We start from the raw sequence: 26,226 nt of genomic DNA, 5'->3' as shown, positions 1-26,226 counted from the left end.
GAGTCTGTAGGTTTGCAAATGACCGCTTTAACCGGTCTGCTTTACCACTAGAACAGGAGCGGCGTTGGAATGGAGTTCTTATGTCCCTTTTAGGAGGTAAACCCAGAAGTAAATGAACCAAAGTTATCAGACTGCTATACTCCCCATGTTGGAGGCGTTTTCCTTATGAAGTTACATTTTGACCTCGAATTTGAAATTTTGCGCGCTCCTAGGCCGAAAAAAAGGTTTTGTTTTTATACATAGAAATAGCTATACCCACAATTCCCAAGTGCAATTTATCTTTTATTTGACTCGTTTTTCCCATCATTTTCATAAGGAAAACTCCCTCCGATTCTGAGCGCTATTTCGATAACTTCGGTTCATTTACTTCTGATAATGGGAAATTTAGATTAATCAATTTATTAATTATTAGGTAATTCACGTATTTCTTATTGAAATAAAATCATCGAAAAACCAAAATAAACTTTTCGTACAACCATTTTCAACACTTAAAAGAAAATCCATCGCAGCCTACGATTACATAGTCACCATTATAATATCTACGTCTGGTAAACCGTAATTAAACTCCGCACTTGGAATAGAACGACCTATTGTCATAAGATCTAACTTTTTAAAACACACAGTGACCATGTCTCACCGTTGCCGAATGCCTACGTTAAAAAATAACCATATGGCCAATCACGCGATTCCCGCCTTTTTCAAGTTCTCAATCTAACTTTTTCGTGGAGTCAAATGAAACAAACTTGTAAAATTTCGACTTCCTCCTACGTTAAGCGCCCCATCTCGTGGGGTTGAAATTATAATTCTTAAATAATTTACTACCGAATTTAAAAAAAAGAGTAAACCAATTTTACTTGTAATGCTCGGGTGCGCGAAATTGTATATCGCGTAGACCGTTACAGGCGCTGCAATTTCTAATAGAGCTCGAATCTCCGAACTCACTCGTGCGTATCGTAATGTTTGCTTTTCACCTTAATACACTCCCACCACCACCCTAGCCTACATTCCGGGGGGAAAAAAATCACCCTTAAAAAAATGTCACCCAACCCGTGTAGGTATACTTGGGGCCCCTATATAGGGGTCGAGAAGGTACCCACCGAATTACCCCCGAAAAAAGTCTATTTGAAGTATAAAGGGAGGGGCTTGGACACGGGTCTTTCATTAAGCGCCCAATCCATACCCCCCCGCGGTCTCCAATTCGAACAGAGAGAAGCGCAATTTACATTAAACCAGAGAGGGGCTATCGAAGACCATCCACAAAATACCATTAGAGGTATAGAACCGGCCTTCTCTACATATATAAAATGCAGCGCGGACTTAACAGTGGCAGAAGTGAAATAAAACATATGTACCGCTCCCCTCCGAGATATATTTTTTGTACTTCCACGATTATTAAGAGAAAAAGAAGGCCCTCCCGCTTCTAACACCGCTTTGACGTTAAACGAACCCTCCCCGATTTAATAGTCTTCCCCGTTCCGAGTTGGCACCATTGACTGGGCCGTTGTCGCGTCTGACGCCGAGGATTCGGGCTCGAACCCCGCTGCCAACCGACCTGGCGCCGCGCTATGGATCGTAAGTCACGCGCGCGCGGGGCGCTACGGTCGCGCGTGCCCGAAATTTTGAACAGGTAAAAGGTGGAGAGGAGATCCGAGGGGGGTTCCCCCGTATTCCCTTCTATACGTAGCGTACATTTTTAGTTTATAGTATTTAGACCGTCCACTTTTTTCGGGATAAAATGTTTTTTTTTTCGTATCGTAAAAATACAATTTTGGCAACGGCTATCCGAAAAATGGGTGTCTCAATCCCGTATTTTGTTACGTTTAAATAGGAACCAACGCCTTTTGTTGTTTTCCGTTATATTTTGTTTTATGGCCCCCGAAGGTGGATCTCCCGCGCGTTACTCGCTAGATGTAACAATAAATATTTCGTTAGTTTTATTACGAGCGTGTACAGTGAAGCCGCCTTACGGCGACGTGCCTGGCTTTTTAAGCGATTTTTATATTATTTTTCAACTATCCAAACGTTTGGTGAAACTCTCATTCGCGTATTTATAACCGTATCGAATGGTACCGTAAGTCGCGACTGAATTTCGTATATTTCGTTAGCCACTGTTTACCTTTTCGTTGGTTTTTAAAATGCCGTTTGTAGCATATTAATTGGGTCTTTTCGGAACGTTTTACACTTTATTTTAATTATATTTCTCGGAGGGGATACTAAACGGAGAAACTATGGGCGTGGTCTTTTTGTCGTCACTTTATGTATTGAAGCGAATTTCACCGTTTCTATTTTAGATACAATGTTTTAAATTAAGCTAGTTTTGTCAGTACTTGGAATTTTAAATTTCGACCGAGCGTGACTAATGTATGACGGATATTCCACGAAGAGAGGCGGGGTTTGCACGGGCCAAATTTCACGATAAGATTGACTTTAGCGGCATGCTTTTCTGCCTGACTGTTCTATTAATTGTTATTAATTAATTTTATTTCTAATTTGACTTTCCTTAATGATTTTTTTCTAAATTTAATTAACAATCGTATCAGCTCGGCTGTCCCAGGGCAAAACCTTTTAACCAACACGATCGTAATTTTTAGATATTTGACTTTTTCAAAACCTAAGTTAAGAGATTTTAACGCGGTTCTTAATGCGAAAATTATAAAATCCAAAACCATTTTTTAAGTCTTAAATAGCTAAATATTTATGACTTTTACAGTTTTTTTTGTACGTGCCTTAGTAAATACTGATGCTTAAAAATCTAATTTTTCAAAAATTTGTTGGTTATAAGGTTTTGCCATGGGGCAGCCGGCAGCTAGCTATTCAGGGTGTTTCAAAAGGTTATGCAAAAATTTGAAGGAGTTGTAGGGGGTGAGTTGAGAAGTATGCCTGTTTTTTCCCCATTTTCTTAAGATGAGTTAAAAGAGCGCCGGAGAGCTTCAAAGTGTGGCCTACTAGCCCCTGGAAGTAGGCTGAAACAAGCGCAAACCCAAGCAGCAGGGACTTTAAATACTGTTTAAGTTTACTTTTTACGCTGCTTACCTCGATTTGTTGACAAAGTACTTTTTTACCTATCACACGAACCCAAACCTTAATGTTCGCATTTCCCTGCTTGGTTTTGCGCTTGTTGCAGCCTACTTCCAGGGGCTAGTAGGCCACACTTTGAATCTCTCTGGCGCTCTTTTAACTCATCGTAGGAAAATGGGGGAAAATCGGGCATACTTCTCAACTCACGCCTACAACTCCTTAAAAGTTTCGCATAACCTTTTGAAACACCCTGTAGACATAAACCGTAATATTGCTAATAGTATAATTGGAATGTGACCAGCACTCTAAATTAACTTCTGGAAAAATTGTTTAGATTGAAATTTATCCTATCGAATATTCTGGGACGTAGACTAATGCTTATAAATATTACAATCAACATTGAAGTTTCAACTCATAACCTAAAAAGGTTATGAGAATGAGATCTCTCATAGATCTAAAATAAGCCGTTAATTCGAAAATAGGCCCATCGGCTTACCCTTCCTGCGATGACATAATTTACCCCGGGGCCCGAAATGTCTTTGCACGGGCCTGTAGATCTTGCACGTAGCGTACGAAACTTACACTAGTTAGTTTTTCTTTTAATCCCAATAACTTCAAATCATTAATAATCTTTGAACACGGAGCATTAATGTAACTTTCTAGTATTTATTGGGCACCGTTTCTATTTTTTTCTCGATAACCACTCTCGCGCCATTTCAATGACTTTTTCGAGCTCGAAACATAGTCGAAAAGAGTAACATTTCAACTTATTTTCATGCCTCCATCAAATTTACATTTAATGCCCAACAATCATTATTTATAGCCTTGGAATCTAGAAGGTGCGATTAAAAGGTAACTCGAGTGAATGCGCTATTTCTAATAGTAGCGAAATAATATTAAATTGGCTTCCAAAACATTGTTTTTGAAGAAAATACATGACTAAATTTCGATCTATCCCGTCACTTTAAATCGTCAAACTAAGAACTCCGAAGCTAATGATACAAAGTTGAAATTTTTATATCGTTCCTTAATGTTTCTACGACTGATTGCAATCTGAGGAAAAGCGTCGGTTCGCTACTGTTCGGCCCGGTTTTGTTATTTTTAGAAAAATGGGTGTAGTTCTTGATAGCTAAACTTTCTATTGAATTACATTTTCAGATATTATTCGGTTTATCTATATGGGGTTCCTAAAATGTTCTATAAACTTATGATATTGCCGTTAAAGAGTAAGCAAATTTAAATACGCCCTGTCATTGATGGCCGCGCTCCGCTCATTTTAGAGCGGGTCGGACCGTTTCGAGTCAGAATGAGCGCTAAATTTTAAATAATTTAAAGAAGAGTGTTGCTGCCTTTATATTTAGCTATTAATGAGTGAGACTACTGGGAACCTAAATTTAAGCTTGAGCGAAACTTGGAGATGAGCGTTTCACCTAGGAGTAACAAACACAAGCAGAACGCAGCTAGCCTTTAAACACGCTAACGCAGAGTTGTGTACAAATTTCATTGGACGAGCCTTTACGTTGAACGTTTTACAGGCGGGGGTAGACAATTTCCGAATTTTCGCCTTCCGAGGGCAGTAGGCGCTAAAGCGTCTAACCAATGAAAAATGTACACAAGAAAATGAACGATAGATTGACTGGGCTATAAAATCTACGCTTTTACGTTGATTCTTCAGAATATCATATTATTTTGGTAGTTTTGAAATTATTTAATTGATTAAATAGGGAATATGCTAGAATTAGTTAAAGTTTTCAATAGTTTTAAAAGAACGTATTCGGTTTTCTTTAGTAGGTGAGCCGTTATATGAGAGCAGATGTAAATAATTATTTTTAATGAGCTGAGCTTGAGAGAGCTATAGTAGTGGTTTATTTTCGCTTGTTCGGGGATTTCTGAGTAGGGTAAGAAGAAAAAGGCTATGACTTCATTTTACTCCGATTCTGTGAATAGTTTGAGTCTGAGTAAATTTTTTTCCCCAAAATGACTGCCTGTGACCTTTTAGCAGATAAATTCTGACTTGTAGACGACCAAATCCGATTTACTTCTTTACACCTCCTTTTCAGAAGGAGTAAAAAGAGTAGCCCTAATACTCCGGAACAAACGAATAGTTTATGAGGCGGAACACATTAATAAAACGTTTTAGGGTAAAAAGAGTACACTTTTAGTCGGAGAACAGGCTAAAAGAAACCACCTAATTCGATATTGAGCGAGTGCGAGAGCAGACCCTTCCCTTAGAAAATTGTGAGAAGAGATTAACTATTTGAATGGATATGTGCCGAACCGCTCTTTAGCAAAGTCAAGTTAATATGAGCGGCTCGCGAGCTGAGATTGGATTTTGTAAAAATGCCCATTCCGTGTTCTATTTATGCGAAAATAGCCAATAATATATATGTATAATTGCGCAGATAACGTTAAAAAACTCTGCAAATATTCTCTTATCTCTAGGAAAGCGTACAATTTTCCTAAAAGCAATAATACCCCTATTTCTACTATTACAAAATACCTTTATTTGGTTTTAATGCGTTATATTCTCCGAACCCCTTTTTTATATTGCGTAAATATACAAAAACATTTGTCAATAACTCTTAAAATGACAAATTACGAGATAGTACTTTTTTGGCGAGCGTCCGACTAACCCTCCGCGCTTATAAATTGCTATTACCCGAATGTTTTTTACCCAATTTAATCGCTTCTGATATATTTAAATCGTTTGTCCCGAATATTTAAAATATTATAACCTTTTTTTTAGTACTTTGTATTAATTTCGAACTGGCAGTCGCGTGTATTTCGCCATTGGGAGTTAAATTTTACGGTTTGGTTTATCGTCGATCTATCTTCGTCCGTACGACACTGTCCAATTGTAATTTATTATAAACGATTCGCGTTGATTGTCTTTTCGCCGCGTCTTGTTCCCGACCGCGTCGTTTTTTTCCCGGTTTGTTAACTCCTTTGAATTATGACGCACGGTCGGCGGGTGGTCGGCCCCATCTATTCCGGAGTCGACAAATTTTAAATAAATTTCAATGCAAATTAGCGCGGTCGCGTCTTTCGGCTGGCACACGTGCGACGCGCCATTTCTCTGGAAGAACCCAGCGGCTTAAGCATCGTCTCTCTGATGTGATTGGAGGCATTTTTTTTCTCATTACCGGTTTTTTTTCGTTCTGAAATAACTGTGTTGGTGGTTCCTGGGAGTCTCAACTAATTAACTAAAAGTTCCGTTCCCCAACCGTTTAACTTCGACCTTAATTTATGCGCGCCGATGACGGCAATTCCAAAGAGACGGCTAAAGGTATTTTTTAATATTCGAAGCTGTCTATTTTACATACTGCGACCTGTTTATTTTCTCCTATAAATCTTATTGCCCTCTTTCGCGTTTAAATCCACTTGTCTATAGTAGGATACGTATATAATTGAATATCTTTCGACAATAAAAAGTAATATTTATTGGATACAAATTAGCTATCGACAAACTTATTTTCTTTAGAATTCAGCTTTGAGTTATATATCAAAAGTAAATGAATTGAAGTTATCAGACTGCTATACTCCCCATGTTGGAGGCGTTTTCCTTATGAAGTTACATTTTGACCTCAAATTTGATATATTTCGCGCTTCTAGGCCGGAAAAAAAAACGTTTTGATTTTTATGAAACTATTTTTTAAACATAGAAATAGCTATACCCACAATTCCCAAGTGCAATTTATCGCGGCAAAAGACGGGTATGGAAATTATCTTTGATTAGACTCGATTTTCTCATCATTTTCATCAGGAAAACGCCGTCCGATTCTGAGCGCTATTTCGATAACTTCGGTTCATTTACTTCTGGTAATATTTTCGGGTCGAAATATTTCGGCCTAAAATATGCGTAATTTTAGACAGAATGCTTTGAAGTTTTCATTATAGTTTCTGAACCAGACGTAGACGGGACGCTCGAAATTTGGTACCAATCGAAACATTTCCGGTGAACATTTTACGTAATTAATAGCCTTATAAATTCAACTAGACCCTAGTTTAAAATAATTGACTAATTTCGTAGTCAGTTTGTAAGCTGTTGTAGAAGAATGCCAATGCGTATTTTCAATGTGGAATATCTCGAAGCTACTTTCTTCGTGAATGAAAGTGCGCGAAATGTTTGGGTCTGGCGCGAGGGGGAGTCTAATGCCGCTTCGGTTAATATGTATTCCGAACTATGTATTCCGAACGGAAAAAGGTAATAATATTAATTCAGATATTTCCACTTTGTACATACTGAGCGTAATCTAAAGCTACTCTGGAACCTAAATCATCAAAAATGCAACACAGCGAGAACAAAACTCTATTTTTTTTAAACGGTAAATACTTCCTGTTCTAAACAATGTTTTAATTTTCCTTTAATGCTACGCTTTTTCTTAGAATGACGGGGGGTGTCTTGTCTTCTCGTTCCTAAAGTGTATCAACGTAAACTTTACCTCCCCCGTACTCTAATATAAACTGTCAACCGTAATTCTTCATTCAGTAAGCTAAATGAAGGGGGTGATGTTCGTTGGGGAAGCGGCTTATTAGCGCGCTGTAAATTTTTGAAGCGAACCAACATGGGTGACTCATTTAATTAGTGCGAGTGGAAAATTCGTTTCTCGCGCATTATAAATAAAAGTGGTTTTTTTCGCGAGCGTTTTTTGCTCCTCTCCGGTTCTGTTTCTAAACTAACTTGTATAGCGAGACGTCGCTAATTAACGAAAGTTTTTAAACCGTGAATAATGCAAAAGGAAAAAAAATACAGTCAAAAGCTGGCGTGTGAGAAAAATAGTGTTGTTGTATTCTAATGAAGCTTGAGATATATTCGAAGCGCCACCCGCGGCGGACAGGGGAAGCTTTCTCTTTGGACTTTTCAAGTATATCTTTAGCACCGGAAACTTAAAAGTTTCATACCGGAAGTTCAGGAAGTATTCGGTTTCCTCCTTAACCATTTCCACCCTCCCATTCCCTTTCTTATTTTTCCTCTGTTTCAACGGTTCTTCCGCTCACCCCCCGGTTATTTCCCCCCCCTTTTTAAGAGTCCCCACACCCCGGTTCATCTTAAGACTTATAAGATGGGGTTGCGTATTAATCCCCCCCCCCCTCCCAAACCCGGAGACTGCAAACGCTTTCCAAGATCTAGTCTCCGCAACCTTTTAGGAAGATGTTTTATTATAATTGTTTAGTAGTCGAGTCATTAAGCGCGGCGAAATGGCGCGTTTTAAAAGGGGCCAAACTACTTTAGACGCTCGGAATTACCGTAAAATTTAATTAACAGACTCAATTTGTAACGCGACTTTTAAAAAACTGCCCGTAGAGGTCGCCACCTTATTCTCTCGAGCTTCATTCTTTCTCAATTCGCTTTTGCGTGTGTTTTTTAAGGGGTGATGCTCTTGTGGAATTTCATTCTAAAGATTCGCCGAACCAACCCCCTTCCCCCAAAACTCTTCGCCCCCCCCCCCCCTTTTGTCTTTGTTTCGAGGTTTTAAATTAGCTAGCCCATTTGCTACCCTACCAGTAGGGTAGCTGAAATTCAAAAGCGTCAATTAAAATTTTTACGCGTTTTAAGACGCGTTAAGTTTCTTTATCGAAATTAATTTTTAAATTGTCTACTTCCTACGTACCGTTTTTCTGGAAATTTCCAAACTGTAAATTCTAATTTTGATATTTAGTTTCCAAACTCTAAATTCTAATTTTGATATTTAGTTTCCAAACTCTAAATTCTAATTTTGATATTTAGTTTCCAAACTCTAAATTCTAATATTGATATTTCCAGAAAAAAAATTGTCTTCTTCACTTATACTATACAACATTTGACAGCCATTTAGTTTTTCTGGACTGTGTTAGCAGATTTCCGGGTCCTGGGCAAGGTCTTCAAACCGGGCCCCTATACTAATTTTATTTTTATTTTCTTAGTATAGGTATACATTATAGTAGTAATTAGTCAACTTTAATAGAAAGATTATTAACATTTTATCAACAATTTACTATTTTTTAATTTTTTAATTTTTTTAATTAATTAATTAATTAAATAATTTTTTAATAATTTTTTAATTTTTTAAATTCATTTTAATAAATTTTAAAATATTCAATTTACTATATGACATAAAAACATAAATTTAAATATTTAACATTGTTAAACTTTAAAATTACTTTATTTTCATTCTAACTTTTGTTTCAACAAATTGGTCAATTATATTGTCATAATTTATGGAATTGTTGAACAATTTGTGGATTTGAATCTCTTTCGTATGCAGGCTTGCAGTTCATTCCCGAAATATCTGCTGACATAATGGATTTTAAGATAACACGGGACCCATGAGTAAATTAAATTAAAGAATTTTCTGTACTCTGTTTAAATAAACTTAACAATCGAAACCGGGCCCTTCGAAAGATACCGGCCTTAGGCAATAGCCTATTTTGCCTTGGCGTAAATATGGCTCTGTTGCTGGTCCAATAAATTCTTCCAACTACCTACCACAAGAGGGATATGTATGACTGGTAGTAATTTAAATTTTTGTATGTCTCGAATGTGACCCGGGTTTTTCAAGAGCGCACCATCTCACGGCAAGTAGAGGCAGTTTTGAAGGTACTAATACGAGCACGCGCGGTAATAAAAATTTTAATTTCTTAAAATAAAGAATTTTTACGCCCTTTTTTCTGTTTGCTGTAAAAAAAAAAAAAAAAAAAAAACGAGTCGCTTTCGACACCTTTTTTCGAGGTTGATGCGAGTCCAACTTGGGGTACGTGGTCTGTGGGTCCATCCTTGGATTAACAATAGTAGTGGCTACCTGGATATATCACTCTAGCATTCCGAGTGCATTTCCAAAGTGTTTGTTACGGGTTCTGCCTTTTAGAAGGCTACGTGTTACGGGAGTTTCGGAAATTCTCCGTTAACTTCGCTGAAGCGGCGCTGCTGTCGCAAAATTCATTTGCTTGTCAGGTTTTTTCCAAGTGATATATCCAGGTAGGCACTACTATTGTTAATCCAAGGTCCAACTAATTGGCGGTGAATTAATCAGTGTAAACAGCAAACGTCCGTTGGTACACCTTTTGGTAGACCAACAAAATGAATTTAATTATGTACCTCTTACCACGGAAATATTTCGCTTCCCGGTAAAATTTAAAAAAAAAACTCACAAATCTGAAATTCTAAACTGAATATTTCAAGTAAAAATTGCGTTATTCTTGAGTCAACTCATAAATCGCTAGGTTTTATTACAGCCCCTCGAATACTGTTTTCCACAAAACATTATATTTAACCACTTAACTACGGGAAAATATTCATTAAAAATTCAGTATTTTGTATTAGAATGAAAAGGTAACGGTGTTCGAGACAGCGTTATATTATTTACCGTTATGGCGTCGTTAGGCTTTCCCGGAATATTAATATAAAAAGTACCATTAACTCGGAACTTTTACAAAAAATCGAAGCATTATTCTGACCCGTAAAAATATATACCATTTATACCAATATTTGGTTAATTTCCAACAGGGTAAATTTATAACTTACAAGAAGGATTGTATATCTTTCATATTCACGTGCAACTCATTACCAGTATTTTTTCGTATAATCAAACAAAGCCAAAAAAAAATATCTTTATAGGTAAATGAAATAAAAACTATTGTTGATAAAGCAACTTCCGCACGTATAAACCCCCGCCTTTTACGAGGCCTGCATGCGAGAAGTTACGAATGACGGCTAACTTCGAAGAAGAAAATGCAAATAATAAAAGTAATAAAGACTCATATGATATTCCATGTTGCAAAGTTTTTAAGTATAGCCCTCGATATCTTGATACGTCAATTCGAGTCGTATTTTTTGTGTCCTTTAGTTTTTACAAATAACGAATAAAAAAGGTACAATTTACCTTAATGGTTTGTATTTCTTCGAGAGGGAGGAACCCTAAATATACTCTTATAGAATAATAAAAAAATGCTTTATGAAATTTCTCTACCAGTACGGGCGGTTTTCATTTAATTGGATAATTCTTTCCAATAATTGAGCTTCTATTTAATTATTTAAAAGTTGCGTTTATGGCTACGGTTTTTTTCTCGTACGAGGTCCTTTCTTCGCGATATCGTAATTATTACGTCCCCAACGCACCCCCCCCCCCTTTTGGGTGGCGTATTTAAGATTCCACGAACAGGCTTTACTAGGCTCGAGTATAGTTTTCATCCATTTAATAATTTTATTTAATTTTGTTAATTGGCTTTTACTTAGTACGTGTACTCGCATTGTTGCGTTTTGTCGGAACTTTCACTTTGTATAAACTGCGTGGAATCCCTTAGTTAAGATTAAGTGGTTCAAAAAAAAGGGTCGTGCTCGTAAACGGTATGAATGTTTTAGTTTCGGGAATGCAGTTATAAAAAAAAACACGGGTTTGCTTTTAAAAATATATATTCACATTTTTTCCAAAATAATATAACCCAATTCCCTTTTGACCCGAGGAAATATTTTCCTAATTGTTCTCTCTAATACTACGAGTTGAAGATGTTTGTTTCAAACGAGGCTGCCAGATATTTTTACCGTCCCCTCAATTTTACCCCCTTTACCGATACAAATCAGGAACAAGATTTCTTGAAACGTCGCCATCTTGCGGCGGCTTTTTTAACATTTTTCCAACGGTTTGTTTTAATATAACATTTTAAATTGAAATATTAAATCGTGGAGTTTCCCGTTTAATTGTGGGAAATAAATACTGTAACCTTTTTGATATTGTTTTTAAGCCATTTATATATATCACCTAATTTTTCGTTAAATTGTTTATAGATTTTCAAACTGGAAACAAGTTTTCAATAAAGATAGGCCTTGACCTACAAAAATAATAATTTCAGCAATTTCCCTCCCGTGTATCGGTAAAACCAGGGTACGTCTGGAGCAAATATTGTACCCCGGAGAACTATCCGTGTAAGGTTATTTAATCCATGGTGGAATTAAGTGTAAAAAGAGAGTATGAAGATGACGTTTAGTAGAGTGTAGTACCTAAATGTTTTGGCGAATAATTCGCATTAGTAAACCCGAATTTACCAAATGCAGCGATTTCTTCTAATACTTATCAGTAGGCGAAAACTATTCGCTTACACCGGGATAAAAAGTGTACACTACATCGTAAATTATTTGTAAAGTTTTGTTGTACTTGAGCAGTTTGTTGCGTAAAGTACCGTTCAGACTATGCAATTTTATTGGTGTCAAATTAGTTTATATCCGATATACCAATTCGCACTTTTCCACCAAACAATTAAATTTTTGTGGGGCGAAATACGGTGACAATGGTTCACATAACAAGTCCAATATGATTATTCTAATTTTTATTATCGTCTGCTTTATATTTTTCTATAAGAAATTTAGAAAATTGTTTGTCTGCTATTTAGAAATATTAGATAGTAAGCCGACGACGGGTCAAATGTTTCAAAGTTTCCGCGTCAGTGACGTCACGGAATAGCTAAATTTTAAATAGTTGTATTATCTCAAACAAAGTGTACATCCAAATATCGGTCACCTATCCGAAAAATGTTGCGTTTTGATCCACCAAAAAGTTTAAACTGCTTAATTAACTGCCAACTAGGAGCAACAAACACAAGGAGAACGCAGCTAGCCTTTAAACACGCTAACGAAGGGTTGTGTACGAATTTCATTGGACGAGCGTCACGAGCCTTTACGCTGAACGTTTTACGGGCGGGGGGGAAGACAATTTCAGAATTTTCCCCTTCCGACAGTAGCAGGCGCTAAAGCGTCTAGCCAATGAAAAACGTACACAAGAAACTCCACGACTTTGGACGGGTTGCGTTCTCCTTGTGTGGGGTGTTGTGTTTGTTGCTCCTAGCTGCCAATATGTTGGACAAATTTGGTATGCAAACTAATAGGCCTTTAAAAGTTGTAGAGAGTAGTAGCACTCCGTAGCTTTGGCCATGGCGGCCATTGTGGGCGTTAATTTTTTATGAATAGGAAAAAGCATAGGTGACGTCGTGTGACGTAGCACTGCCATTACTCTATAGACTGAACGCCCCTTTATACTTTTTACCACCGCTCGGTAGTGATGTCATCTTGGAAAATATATACAAATGTAAAATTCGCTGATCCGCCATCCTATACTCCCCTTAAAGAATCTTATTAAAAATGAGTGGTATTACAGTTCGAAAGCACATGTTTCAAGCGAATAGCAATAGTGATACTTCACTCTTTAGGGAAATCTTATATACTTCTGGTTGTATTAAGCTTCTTCATCTAGAAATTTTAAATCAAGTTTTTTCCCTAATATTGGCCTTACGTGACAACGTAACAGTGAAAGGATTATTACGCAATTGAGAAAGTTATTTATAGAAATATGTGTTCTCCGCACCCCGAAGCGATTTAGATTTACAAAATTTTGCACTTTTGATTTCGTATAGGTGAAGGGAAAATGTTTCCTTTTAAAATGTTTCCAGCGTTCCGATTTGCGATTGGAAATTATACATTTGTTAGAAAAGGCGCGTGTTTCAATATTTGGTACACAAGCCGGACTTTTTTCACTATATTAACGCGAATCGGTAATGGAATGAGAAAAAGAGTTTCTGATCGTGGAAGAGTACTTGTAGGCTTGGTTCGCGTATGGCGTGCTCTATGATTCGCTAAGTAGAAAGAGTGGTTCAAATAAAGAAAGCGATTAATTGGTGTTTTCTCAATTCATTATCCCCACATGAGCCTCGAACGTGCAATGCAACTTTTGCGCACACTGCATGCTCAGTACAATGTTTCACTGCATGCGGTGAAACTTACACAATTACATAATTATGAGGTATATTTACTGTATTTATATTTATTAAATTTGTTTATTTATTAAAATTTATATTCATTTAAATTTATATTTATTAAACTTTATATTTATTAAAATTTATATTTATTAAAATTCATATTTATTAAAATTTATATTAAAGTTTATATTTATTAAAGTTTATATTTATTAAAGTTTATATTTATTAAAGTTTATATTTATTAAAGTTTATATTTATTAAAGTTTATATTTATTAAAGTTTATATTTATTAAAGTTTATATTTATTAAAGTTTATATTTATTAAAGTTTATATTTATTAAAGTTTATATTTATTAAAGTTTATATTTATTAAAGTTTATATTTATTAAAGTTTATATTAATTAAAGTTTATATTTATTAAAAGTTATATTTATTAAAAGTTATATTTATTAAAAGTTATATTTATTAAAAGTTATATTTATTAAAAGTTATATTTATTAAAAGTTATATTTATTAAAAGTTATATTTATTAAAAGTTATATTTATTAAAAGTTATATTTATTAATATTTATATTTATTAATATTTATATTTATTAAAATTTATATTTATTAATATTTATATTTATTAATATTTATATTTATTAATATTTATATTTCTTAATATTTATATTTATTAATATTTATATTTCTTAATATTTATATTTCTTAATATTTATATTTCTTAATATTTATATTTCTTAATATTTATATTTCTTAATATTTATATTTCTTAATATTTATATTTCTTAATATTTATATTTCTTAATATTTATATTCATTAAAATTTATATTTATTAATATTTATATTTATTAATATTTATATTCATTAAAATTTATATTCATTAAAATTTATATTCATTAAAATTTATATTTATTAATATTTATATTTATTAAATCCAAAATTTAATTTTTATTTAACTATAATAAAAATTGACTTTTGTATACACATCAGCGTAAATTTTTTAAACCTACACTTGACGTATAAAGCTTATGGTAATCTCCCCGGATTCATTACAAAATATGGTACTTTAGGGACTAAATTTCGATTTTGGAGTGATTCAGTTACCTTGAAAAACATTCGGGATTTTGTGAAACGTCGTCAAACCAACCTTACTGAAAATTACTCGTACATACGATTCCTTCTAACGGTAATAGTTAGGGTAGTGAGCTGTTAGCTCGCGTGGCATGAAGTGTTTGCCACCACCCTCCTACGAATTGTAACTCGGCTACCATGAATTAATGAATTTAAGTCGCTCCTTAGTCCTAAGCTGATTATTATTAACTTATAATGCTTTAAACTTATTCCAGTTGATACCTTTAGAATGGTTACTTTTTCTAAAGCTACTCGCTTTATTTGAAATAAATTAAGTTTTAACGAACTTTTCTGGAACATAAATTTTAAATAAGGACGTTTCCTTATATTTTAAATTGCTGATTTATTCTCTACGCGAAAACCTCCGTAACCTTAAAAAAAGCTTTAAATATTTACCTCAACCGGGTCACGCGGCGAAAAGAACCTAATAAACCTAATTACCGTCTATATAAGTGTATAGGTCGCTTACAAAATATTTCAAATCGGGACTAATTAGAATGAGGTTTTACATTCGTAACAGACAGTGCGTGGTGTAGAAATTAACCTGTTAAGTAATCTAACAACAGGGCTCTATAATACCTAGGTAGAAAAAGCCAAAAAAAAAAGCGGCGAATGGACAAACAAGGGGGCGAGTTCACGCGTGCATACCGTTTCCACGTGCGAGCTGGTCGGGTTCTCCTCTTCGCAAAGCAGCTTCCCAAGGAGAGAGAGACGGGGATTCCGAGCAGCCAGTGAGTCAACGGCGGCCGAACGGAGCGGCGGCTCTCGGCGGACGGGCCTGTCGCCGGCGCCGGTCGCTGCTGACGCGCCCGCGACGACTTCCCAACGTCCGACACAAAACTCGCGAACTTATTTCCCGCTTTTATTTACCTCGATAAGAAAAATTACTTCTTACATTATCCGCGTTATTCGCGTACAGTTCCGTAGCTCAAAATATAATGATGACAAGAAATAATCACGATATCTTATATTTCAAGTAGTCGTCACCTGAAAAAATTGAATATTCCCAGTCCAGCACTTTCAAGAACGTTCGGAATTAAATTCGATTTGTCCCGACTATAGGCTCGACACTCGTGTGACTGAAGGATCGACTTAGGTATAGCTCTTCTCCTTCGCGCTATTATTAAAATATACACACGGGGGAGAGGGGGAGGGGAGCGTGCACGAGGGCGGGGGGGGGGGGAGGGGGTTCCAGATTCGCGGCCGTTCCGAATATACACGCTTCTTTCCATAATTCAACCCCCTCCACTTTTCTGGCATTGTAGATCGCTCTATAATATCAAGCCGCACACGTGCGCTCACTGTTTTAGTCGCGTTTCGAGGGCGGGCTCTTATAATGAGTTTACATTACTCGATCACATCGACCAAAAAAAAATATAGAGAGAAGCCAGCGGAGATATCTCATGCCATCGCCACTATAGGTATTTATGCGAAGGATTGCACCGCTTTTTTTTAATTTGACCCTCTGACTTTCTGGCGCGTGCCAGTTGACATTTTTACGGATTTTCTTTAAAGGAATCGCAATTTTCATTCAAAAGACACAGCTTAAAATATTCGCCGTTGCTATTTATATTTATGGCGGTAAATAGTTATTTATCCCCGACTTAAGTCAGACATAAATAACTATTTAATACCTTAAGTCAGACATAAATAACTATTTAATACCTTAAGGTATTAAATAGTTATTTATGTCTGACTTAAGGCGGTAAATAGTTATTTACTCCCCGACTTAAGGCGGTAAATAGTTATTTACTCCCCGACTTAAGGCGGTAAATAGTTATTTACTCCCCGACTTAAGGCGGTAAATAGTTATTTACTCTCCGACTTAAGGCGGTAAATAGTTATTTACTCCCCGACTTAAGGCGGTAAATAGTTATTTACTCCCCGACTTAAGGCGGTAAATAGTTATTTACTCTCCGACTTAAGGCGGTAAATAGTTATTTACTCCCCGACTTAAGGTATTAAATAGTTATTTATGTCTGACTTAAGGCGGTAAATAGTTATTTATGTCTGACTTAAGGCGGTAAATAGTTATTTACTCCCCGACTTAAGGCGGTAAATAGTTATTTACTCCCCGACTTAAGGCGGTAAATAGTTATTTACTCCCCGACTTAAGGCGGTAAATAGTTATTTACTCCCCGACTTAAGGCGGTAAATAGTTATTTACTCCCCGACTTAAGGCGGTAAATAGTTATTTACTCCCCGACTTAAGGCGGTAAATAGTTATTTACTCCCCGACTTAAGGCGGTAAATAGTTATTTACTCCCCGACTTAAGGCGGTAAATAGTTATTTACTCCCCGACTTAAGGCGGTAAATAGTTATTTACTCCCCGACTTAAGGCGGTAAATAGTTATTTACTCCCCGACTTAAGGCGGTAAATAGTTATTTACTCCCCGACTTAAGGCGGTAAATAGTTAATCCTAATGTGACAGACTATTTATCCGATTACTTAAGGTTAATTTCTACACCTGGCACTGTTTGTTACGGATGTAAAAACTGATTCCAATTAGTCCCGATTTGAAATATTTTGTAACTGACAGGGCTCGATATATATTACACTTTTATAGATGGTTATTAATTTTATTAGGTTCTATTCGCCGCGTGACCCGGTTTAGGTAAATATTTATAACATTTTTCAACCACCGGGTGATAGACACTATTTACAACCGAAAAGGGGCTATTTACATTTTTTTGTCGCCCGTCTGAAGCTAATTTAGACCTCAACGGAGAAAGCATATTTTGTCCTAAAATCGTCACCGAGTGATTAAGCGAATTTACCACCCGAAATCTCCAATATTATCGCGATCGAGACTATTTATAACCGACTCGCTGTGGTAAACTATTTGTCCCATTAAGAATTAACTATTTTCACCTTAATTCGCGTATAAATAGCCATCGACTATTGGCCACTGAAAATCGGGGATAAATAGCTACACATGGTTTACGACTGAAAATCGGGCGTAAATAGCAACGGCCAATATTTTATCACATTTCACTCGTGATATGAAACAATTTAAATATAATAATTTCGTAAAATATATTTGTAGGCCAGCACTTTAAATTAGTCACGTATACGAAAAACCATTTTTATATCACCCCACGAAACTGTTAAAGTAAAAATGCAATATATATATATATATATATATATATATATATATATATCCCCTTTTCGAACGATTTTTTCGAGTGTAGAACACACATAAAGGCGATCCCAACCTTTAATAGTTCTTTTTTGTCGCTTTAAATATTCGTTCCACGTATTTTTGCCTAACGGAGCCGGTTATTTTTCATACCGTGTTTTTATAATTAATGCGTAGTATTTGGTAGTGGCGACCGCTTTAAATGTTAAATTTGCACGCTCTATAGTAATTAAACTTATATAGCGGCCGTCCGGTGTATGGAAGCTTCGTGTTTCTATTTTGAATGTGTCCCCAACCGGGGTTTTATAATAGTTTTTCCAGAACCCCCACCCCCTCCGGGTCATATTCGTGTAAATTGCGCTACGATGTCAATTGATGCGAACACGTTACAATGTTTTTACTCTATTTTCTTATTGAGTTTGTTTCACTTGTTAGCAACTTTAATGTTTTTTTCCGCTTCCCCCTATATTCCCACCTTTCTTTTGTATTTTATTTGCATTAGAATATTGACCCCTGTCGCGAAATTCAATACATTTCAACATTATATTACCTTCTAGCACGCCGAGGGTCAAGTATACATATTTTTTGCGGGGCTTAATTTAAAACTTTCGATTGCATTCCGCGCGCGTTAACGAGTTTATATTTAAGCGTTTTTCTAGCACCGATCGTTAATGATAGAAGTTTCAACCTTTACAATTTTTTAAGCGTGCGTCTATGCGTTAGGTTTTGTTTAACGTTTGGAAAATTATCTTAAATATATGGAGGTCAGCGTTCAGGCGGGATTTTTTTCATAATTGTACTGATGAAATACGCATATTTTCTAATGGGTTATATTTTGGGACAAAAGAATAGCACCTGTAGATATAAACGCCTCTCTTGTTCTCCGATAGTAAACCGCCTTCTTAATGAACTTGGAACTATGTTGAAAGCTTACTGCGTCAATAGTTTTTATACATGTATTTTATTTGATTTTGTTTTATTGTTTTTTTATTGAGTAATATGGGCGAATTCGATTTTAGCTACGCCATCTATAGTTGCTTTTCTAAAGAAATATTTAGCAATTTAATTCAAAAAGCATAAGGTTAAGATGACCATAAGTATCATATTTATTGCTACGATTTAACTAAATGTTAATTCAGTTTTAAATAATATTAAAATAAATGTCCAAATTCAGGTAAGATTTTGCTTACGAAAGAACTATTTAACAATGAATTAGGGGATTTGAAAAGCAAAAGGTTAAGATGACCATAAGTATCATATTTATTGCTACTATTTAACTATATGTTAATTCAGTTTTAAGTAAAATTAAAATTAATGTTCCAATTCAGGTAAGATTTTGCTTACGAAAGAACTATTTAACAATTAATTGGGGGATTTGAAAAGCATAAGGTTAAGATGACACTAAGTATCATATTTATTGCTACTATTTAACTATATATTAATTCAGTTTTAAGTAAAATTAAAATTAATGTTCCAATTCAGGTAAGATTTTGCTTACGAAAGAACTATTTAACAATGAATTAGGGGATTTGAAAAGCATAAGGTTAAGATGACCATAAGTATCATATTTATTGCTACTATTTAACTAAATGTTAATTCGGTTTTAAGTAAAATTAAAATGCAGGTAAGATTATTGGAGACTTGTGGAAGAAATGAACTTTGTTTATTTACACAGTCCAAAAAAAGTAACGGTACTAATCGAGTTCGACCTTTCGATATTGACTTTCGATCTTCGAAAGGACATTTCGGTAGTACACCTGAATTGGAAGAAAATAAACGTTTACGTCCCAATTAATCACAAAAAAATGTCCCTTTCAGCGCTATAGATTGTTTGCTACAGCAGGGGTCAAATAATGTCCGAGGGAAACGTCCGGTGACGGTTCCAGAGCGGAGATAGATAGAGCTAAGAAGGGAAAAGGCAGCCTGTCGCGGATAAAGGGAAAGTCTCAACGTCGCCGGAGAAGAGATCAAATCGGAGAACATTTTCTTTCCTAAAAGGGGAAAAAACTAGCGAAACGCGGACTTGACCCCAACCCGGGCGTTTGACGTCGTAACTCGTTGAGGCTTACCGCGACTATACGTTCTCCGATCTCTTAAGCGGACATCCCATCAGCTCCGGATAAAAGTTCTCTTAGGATAAATAAAAGCGAGACGGGGGAGGGAGCTTCCCCGCACTACCTCAGTTTGGCGATTCCCGGGCCCCGTCCGTTCGCCCCAGCGCTGCCTCGGTCGTCGCCCACCTTCCCCCTTTTTTACGTTTTTCCGCCCCCTGCGAGCACCGTTTTGGCTCCGGGAGCTTTTAACGCATCTTTAAAAGGCCGGTTTGGAGCAGAAGGCGGAGTTTATTAGTTGGGCGGGGTCTCCACTCTCTCTCTCTCTCCCTTCTCTCCACCGACTCACGTGACGAAAAATTTTCTTAATCATTTTTGAATCGAAGACGCTCCGGCGCGTTCCGAAACCCGGCCGCCCCCCCCCCCCTCCGCGCCTTGTCCATTCCTTCTCTACGCCCTCCCCCTTTTTTACATTTTTTACTTTTCTTTTTTGAAGCCCCCCCCCTTTTTATCTACGACTTAATTTCCGAGTTCGCTCAGTTTTGCGGAATATTCCTAACATTTTTCTTCTATTTTTCTCTTTCGGAGTTTTCTATTCGCCGAATAAATGAATATTTATTTCCATCACGCTTGATTTCGTATACGGCGCCTCCTTTTTGGAAAATTGAAATGTACCAGCGTTTTCCTCCATAATTGCGCGCCGCCGCTCGCTGACGTCGGGGGCGAGTTTCGTTAGCCCCCGCGTGGCTTACACTGTTTCCTAATTTTACCCTATTTATGCTAGTCGTCTCGTTGACTTCATTTTCCTTACAAATGAACCTTCTCGTGGGAAAATTTAACGCGTTATTTTTCAGAATTGTATAAGTATTAGTAACGACCCTGACATTTTTACTTTTGTCTTTCGAGAGAGTCGGGTTTTTTTTTTGCTTAAAGGCCTAGGTTTTCTTCTGCCTGTTTTCCTTTAAGTTTACTAGAGATCGGCGTAACAGATAAATTAACTGGCAAAATTTCAATTAATCATAAAAATTGCGGTTAACCGTTTATCCATTGATATTATCCATGGATAGAAACGATTTAATATGGGAAAAAGCCAAAAATAACTGATTATTTGTTGGATAATTTTTGTTTATGGATATTATCAAAATAAACGGTTAATTTTTATCCAGACGCCGACCTCTAAAGTTTACTTCCCAGCGCAAATATCCTGGTGGTAGGCCAACGTGTTCTGCGGTTGGCCTACCACCAGGATTTTTGCGCTGGGAAGTAAACTTAAATGAAAACAGGCAGAAGAAAACTTAGGCCTTTAAGACCTCCTTCGAAAACTTGTAGGAGGAACTTGTAAGACCACGCTACGTCCCCTACACCTTATCTATTCTATTATCACTCGAAATATTCCAAGAGTTATTTATTAATAATTTATCGATGAGTAATATCTTTGAATGTAAAAAGTATTTAAGTTAAATTATTCATAATGTTATACTTTAGTTACATGAATTGGTTTAATTTTTAATCTAAACCGATAAAAAATATCAAAAAATACTCTACTTCATTTGCATTCCTATTATTATTCTTTATGAATATCCACTAAATGTCGACTCCTTCCCGAGCACGCGTGTATTGCCATTGGAACACTTTTACAGGGGTTGGCCTATTTTAACCTACTTTTACAAATCGTATTTTTTAAACTTTCGTTTAAACTAGTTTAAATTATTTTAGTGCTGTAAGTCGAAAATTTTTCTGGAAAATGACTGAGGCCTTTTTTTCTGGAAAATTTTCCGTATTTTCCCGAAAAAAAGTTTTCATTCCATGATTAGTCTCATCAGGAAACTATAGAGGTATACACTTAGAATGTCTAAGGTTCCATTGGGATTGTGATACGAAAGCGCGTCGAGAAAAAGGCGGGGCTTAACTACGTCAAGTGTAAGACGTAACACGACATTTCTAATTCATTGGCTCGAGGTTTGACGCGAAAAGAATGCGTCGTCATCGTAACAAATAGGCGATCTTCCCGCGCAAAAAATAGGCTTATAAAACAATGTATATAAAAACCTCAATTTGTTATCGTACTTAATATTTTAAAGTAATTATAATGTTCTTCGCGAAAGAAGTGTAATGATACCTTATTTCAGGTATTTGTATGTTTATAAAAGAAATAATCAAGTAAGCTAATAATAAAATAACCATCGACTAGGCTTAATGACGAGTTGTCGTCGAATGAGGGTAGCGAGGCGCGCGAGTTTTTCTCGTGCGTTTTCCCGCTTTAAGACACGCCCGTTTCTACGAGCTTCATCACGGCCGTAAAAATCTTCCTTAGACATTCCAAGTGTATACCTATGTAGTTTCCTGGTCTCATATATTGTTTGCAAATTTAAATAAAGCGGCATTTTCGCCTAATTTTTTCGAATCTAAAAATAAAACTAAACCTCTAGACTAGTTTAAACTGATTAACAATGTAATACTATTAATTTTATGTAGTATGTTTACTGTTATTAGACATTTTATCGATAAAAAGTTTAAAACATTAAAAACCCTTAAAAAGTAATTTAGGTTTAAATTTTTAATATTTATAAATATTAACCATTTTTGAGCTATCCATGGTAAAATAATCAATTTAAAATTTTTAAAACTTTCAAATTTAATATTTAATTAACGCAAAGAGTAGAAAGTTTTATTCGAGTACAAAAAATTAGCACATATTTATTTTTCTTATCCCGAATGTAGGTGTTGAACGTTCCATTTAATTTACTTAACTTCCTGGGAGAAAGAGAGTAAAATAGACGCTAGCATCTAGGAGCAACAAACACAAGGAGAACGCAGCTAGCCTTTAAACACGCTAACGAAAGGTTGTGTACGAATTTCATTGGACGAGCGTCACGAGCCTTTACGCTGAACGTTTTACGGGCGGGGAGGGGGGAAGACAATTTCCGAATTTTCCCCTTCCGACGGCAGCAGGCGCTAAAGCGTCTAGCCAATGAAAAACGTACACAAGAAAATCCACGACTTTTGACGGGTTGCGTTCTCCTTGTGTGAGGTGTTGTGTTTGTTGCTCCTAGCTAGCATAAACTCTATTTATGCCTTGTTCAACTTGTTCAAAAGTTTCACGCGCGTCGTTATATTTTAGCGTAAACGGGCTCGAGCGATTTCGCGCGAGCTCATTAAAATAATAAAACTGAGCGAGCCTTTCACGCTAAAATATTAAAGAGCGCGTGGAACATTTTAAGAAGTTGAACAAGACATAAGCAATTTATGCTAGCACCTATTGGATTGACTTAAGAGCCGACACCTTTCTTATATAAAGAGTGAAATATTGGACTGGTGATTTCGGCCGATTATTGTTATTAAGGTAAGCGCAGGCCTTTTGATTCTCTACTCTGACTCTGCACTGTGTGGTTCGGCGCTGGGTGGGCTGGATGGGTTCGTTCAACTAAATATTGTAATTTTATACAAACTTGGTTAATTAGCACGGGCCCGTTTTGATTAATGTTTTGTTAAGCTTTGGAAAGTTCCCCTTCAGCTAATGAGAAAAAATTAATGAACACACACACACACACACACACACCGAACTCCTCTCTCTCTCTCTCTCTCTCTCTCTCTCTCTCACTGCACTCTTTTACGAAGCCCAGGAACCCCCTCTACAATCCCCCAATCTTCTTCTTCGACTACTATCCTTCCTACCAGAGGGCGCGCGAGAGAAAAATTTACCGCCTCTACCCTCTACTTAATAAAGTTTATAATTAATTAAAAAGTTTACTTGAAAAATATCTAGCCCCTAACCCAGATTATCGCGAAAGCTAGCTAGAAATAGAACCAGATGAGAGGAGTAAAAAAAATAAGGTAAAACATGTTTGATTAGGCCTAGCGTTCTATTTGAGAAATGAACGGTAGCAAAAGTTCTATCAATTTTCTTTGAAGCCGACCAAAGTTCCGACTATTTTTTATCGTTTTTACCTACCTTTTTTAGTGTTATTTACACACAATTTAAATTAATTAGAAATATTTTAGTGATGGGTTGAATGCGTATATTTTGTGTTTAGGGTTCAGTTTCTTATATTTACGTTAGTGTGATTGGTATTAACTAATTAAAGACGCTTAATTTAAAGACGCTTAAAGACGATTGATATTAAAGATGTTTAATAACGATTGATATTTAGATGTTTAATAACGATTGGTATTCAAGATGTTTAATAACGATTGGTATTCAAGATGTTTAATAACGATTGGTATTAAATATGTTTAATAACGATTGGTATTAAAGATGTTTAATAACGATTGGTATTAAAGATGTTTAATAACGATTGGTATTAAAGATGTTTAATAACGATTGGTATTAAAGATGTTTAATAACGATTGCTATCAACTAATTAAAGACATAATTTTACATTGCTTCGAAAATAGTCGATTTGTAAGGCAGAGGTTTTTAGTAATGTTGTTTATTTATTTTTATTTTTATGAAATTAATGAATTTTTCGTTAGATTGATTTATAAAGGAAATCCAACTAAATTTTCAGATAATATTTTCAATTTAATTTCTACTAATTGTTTGCTAGCATCGAATTCGTGTGGTCACCAACAATGTTTATCATTTTTATTGAAATACATCTTATATTCGAGATCAATAATTTTTTAAAATCAATTGATTTAAGTTAATAAAATTTGTTGGCAGGATATAGTAGTTAAAAAAATTACTTTTGGCAAACTACTTCAGAAATCCCTTTATCCTGTATTCTGTAAAAAAATATACATAAATTAGTTCTAATTTATTTCAACCTTTAAAATGTTGTTTAATTAAACATAAATGTATTTTTATTTCTCTATCAACTTCATATTTAACCCCTTTAATCGTATTCCATATTTTTAACTTTTATTTATAAAATAGCAACGTTATCATTTTCAATATTAAGTAAGAACGAGTTTAACGCACTCGGTATGTTACACCCCGCAGGTAAACCGCGCTATTATTTTACCGCAGTACAACAATCCCATCGGTGAATCGGATAGAGCGTCTCTTATATTATTTTAAGGTTCCAAAAGGAACAATGAGCCTAGAAAATATGCTAATCAGAAAGTCCCGTTGATATTAATACAGTAGAAATAATACCGGCCAGAGAAAGAGAGAGTTAGACCTTAGCAATATCATTCTTTCATTGAGTCAGAGATTGAAAGAGAAACGAGAGGGCCAAGAAGCTAAAACTTGGCGGATGGGTGAGAGAGAGAGAGAGAGAGAGTTTCAGAAGGAAAGAAAACGGGGGACGCGGTCGTCCAATGTTTTGGGATGTGGGGAAGCTCAAGAGGAGAGTTCGTGAAAGATGGGGTTGCGGGGGGGGGGGTGGAGATGAAGAAGAAGAAATGGTTTTAGAAAACTCTCGAAAACTCTGACCACCACTAGTCAAGGAGGGGAGGCAGGGTGTGGGGAGGGGGAGAGCGCTCTCTTGAAAGAAAAGATATGATCCCAGATAGGAGTGGGTGTGATGGGCGGGATAGTGTTGTCCAACTTTCATAAAATTGGGAGAAATGCCTAGACCTAAGCGCCTTAAATCTGGCTTCTATTGGAAGAAGAAGAAAATTAAAGGGTACGCGCTGAGGACAGAGGGAGGGGGGTTTGCGCGAGTTTTTGGGATGAAAGGGGCGAGGAAAAATTAACACTCCACCCCACCCGACCTCTCTCTATTTCTCTCTCTCGGCCCGACTCTTATACAAAGCACCCCTTTTTCTCACTAAATTTGCGAGTCTGCTTACGCGCTGTATTATTACAGAAGTTCCAAAATACTAGCCCGAATGGTCACCACGGGTTAGTTGACAGTCTATTAAGAAGCGGGCGGGTATCGGTAACGTAAGGTAAGCCTCACTATCAGGTGAGATGGCGCTCCAAAATTAGTTATTAGTTTTATAGATCTAAAAATATAAGCACGCGGGGGTCGGGGTTTTGCCATTCCTCCCCTTTCTTTCTCCGGTGGTGGCGCTAGCGTCGCCGGACCCTATGCCGAAGCTCTAATTAAATTAATTCCACGACTTTCAGGCCCTTTTCCGCCAGCTGTACCCCCCTCGCTTTGCCTGGTTTTCAACTCCACCACCCACCACCCACCACCCTTTTTGTTCGAACCCAACGTACCCTCTCTTCTTTGGCTCACCCCTCTCACTTTCTCTACAACTAGGCATAAGCGA

The 26,226-nt window shown here is 36.2% G+C and overlaps 1 protein-coding gene across 6 annotated transcripts in view; it reads left to right on the top strand.

Moving 5' to 3' along the window:
* LOC149941155 (uncharacterized) overlaps positions 1-26,226 on the top strand; it is an 89,120-nt gene that overhangs the window by 28,702 nt on the left and 34,192 nt on the right. Inside the window, exon 1 of one of the 6 annotated variants that reach the window (XM_090179865.1) lies at positions 23,318-23,407. The exons of the other annotated variants lie outside the window; for them this stretch is intronic. The gene's annotated coding sequence lies outside the window, so the exon portion shown is untranslated. Of the gene's footprint in view, positions 1-23,317; positions 23,408-26,226 lie in introns of those variants that run through there. 6 annotated transcript variants of the gene reach the window in all.

Source organism: Leiobunum rupestre, chromosome 6, assembly GCF_980474605.1.
Source record: "Leiobunum rupestre chromosome 6, qqLeiRupe1.1.hap1, whole genome shotgun sequence".
NCBI classification, from domain to species: domain Eukaryota; kingdom Metazoa; phylum Arthropoda; class Arachnida; order Opiliones; family Sclerosomatidae; genus Leiobunum; species Leiobunum rupestre.
Note: the sequence above shows the minus strand (reverse complement) of the source record. Positions and strands in the feature narration are given on the sequence as shown.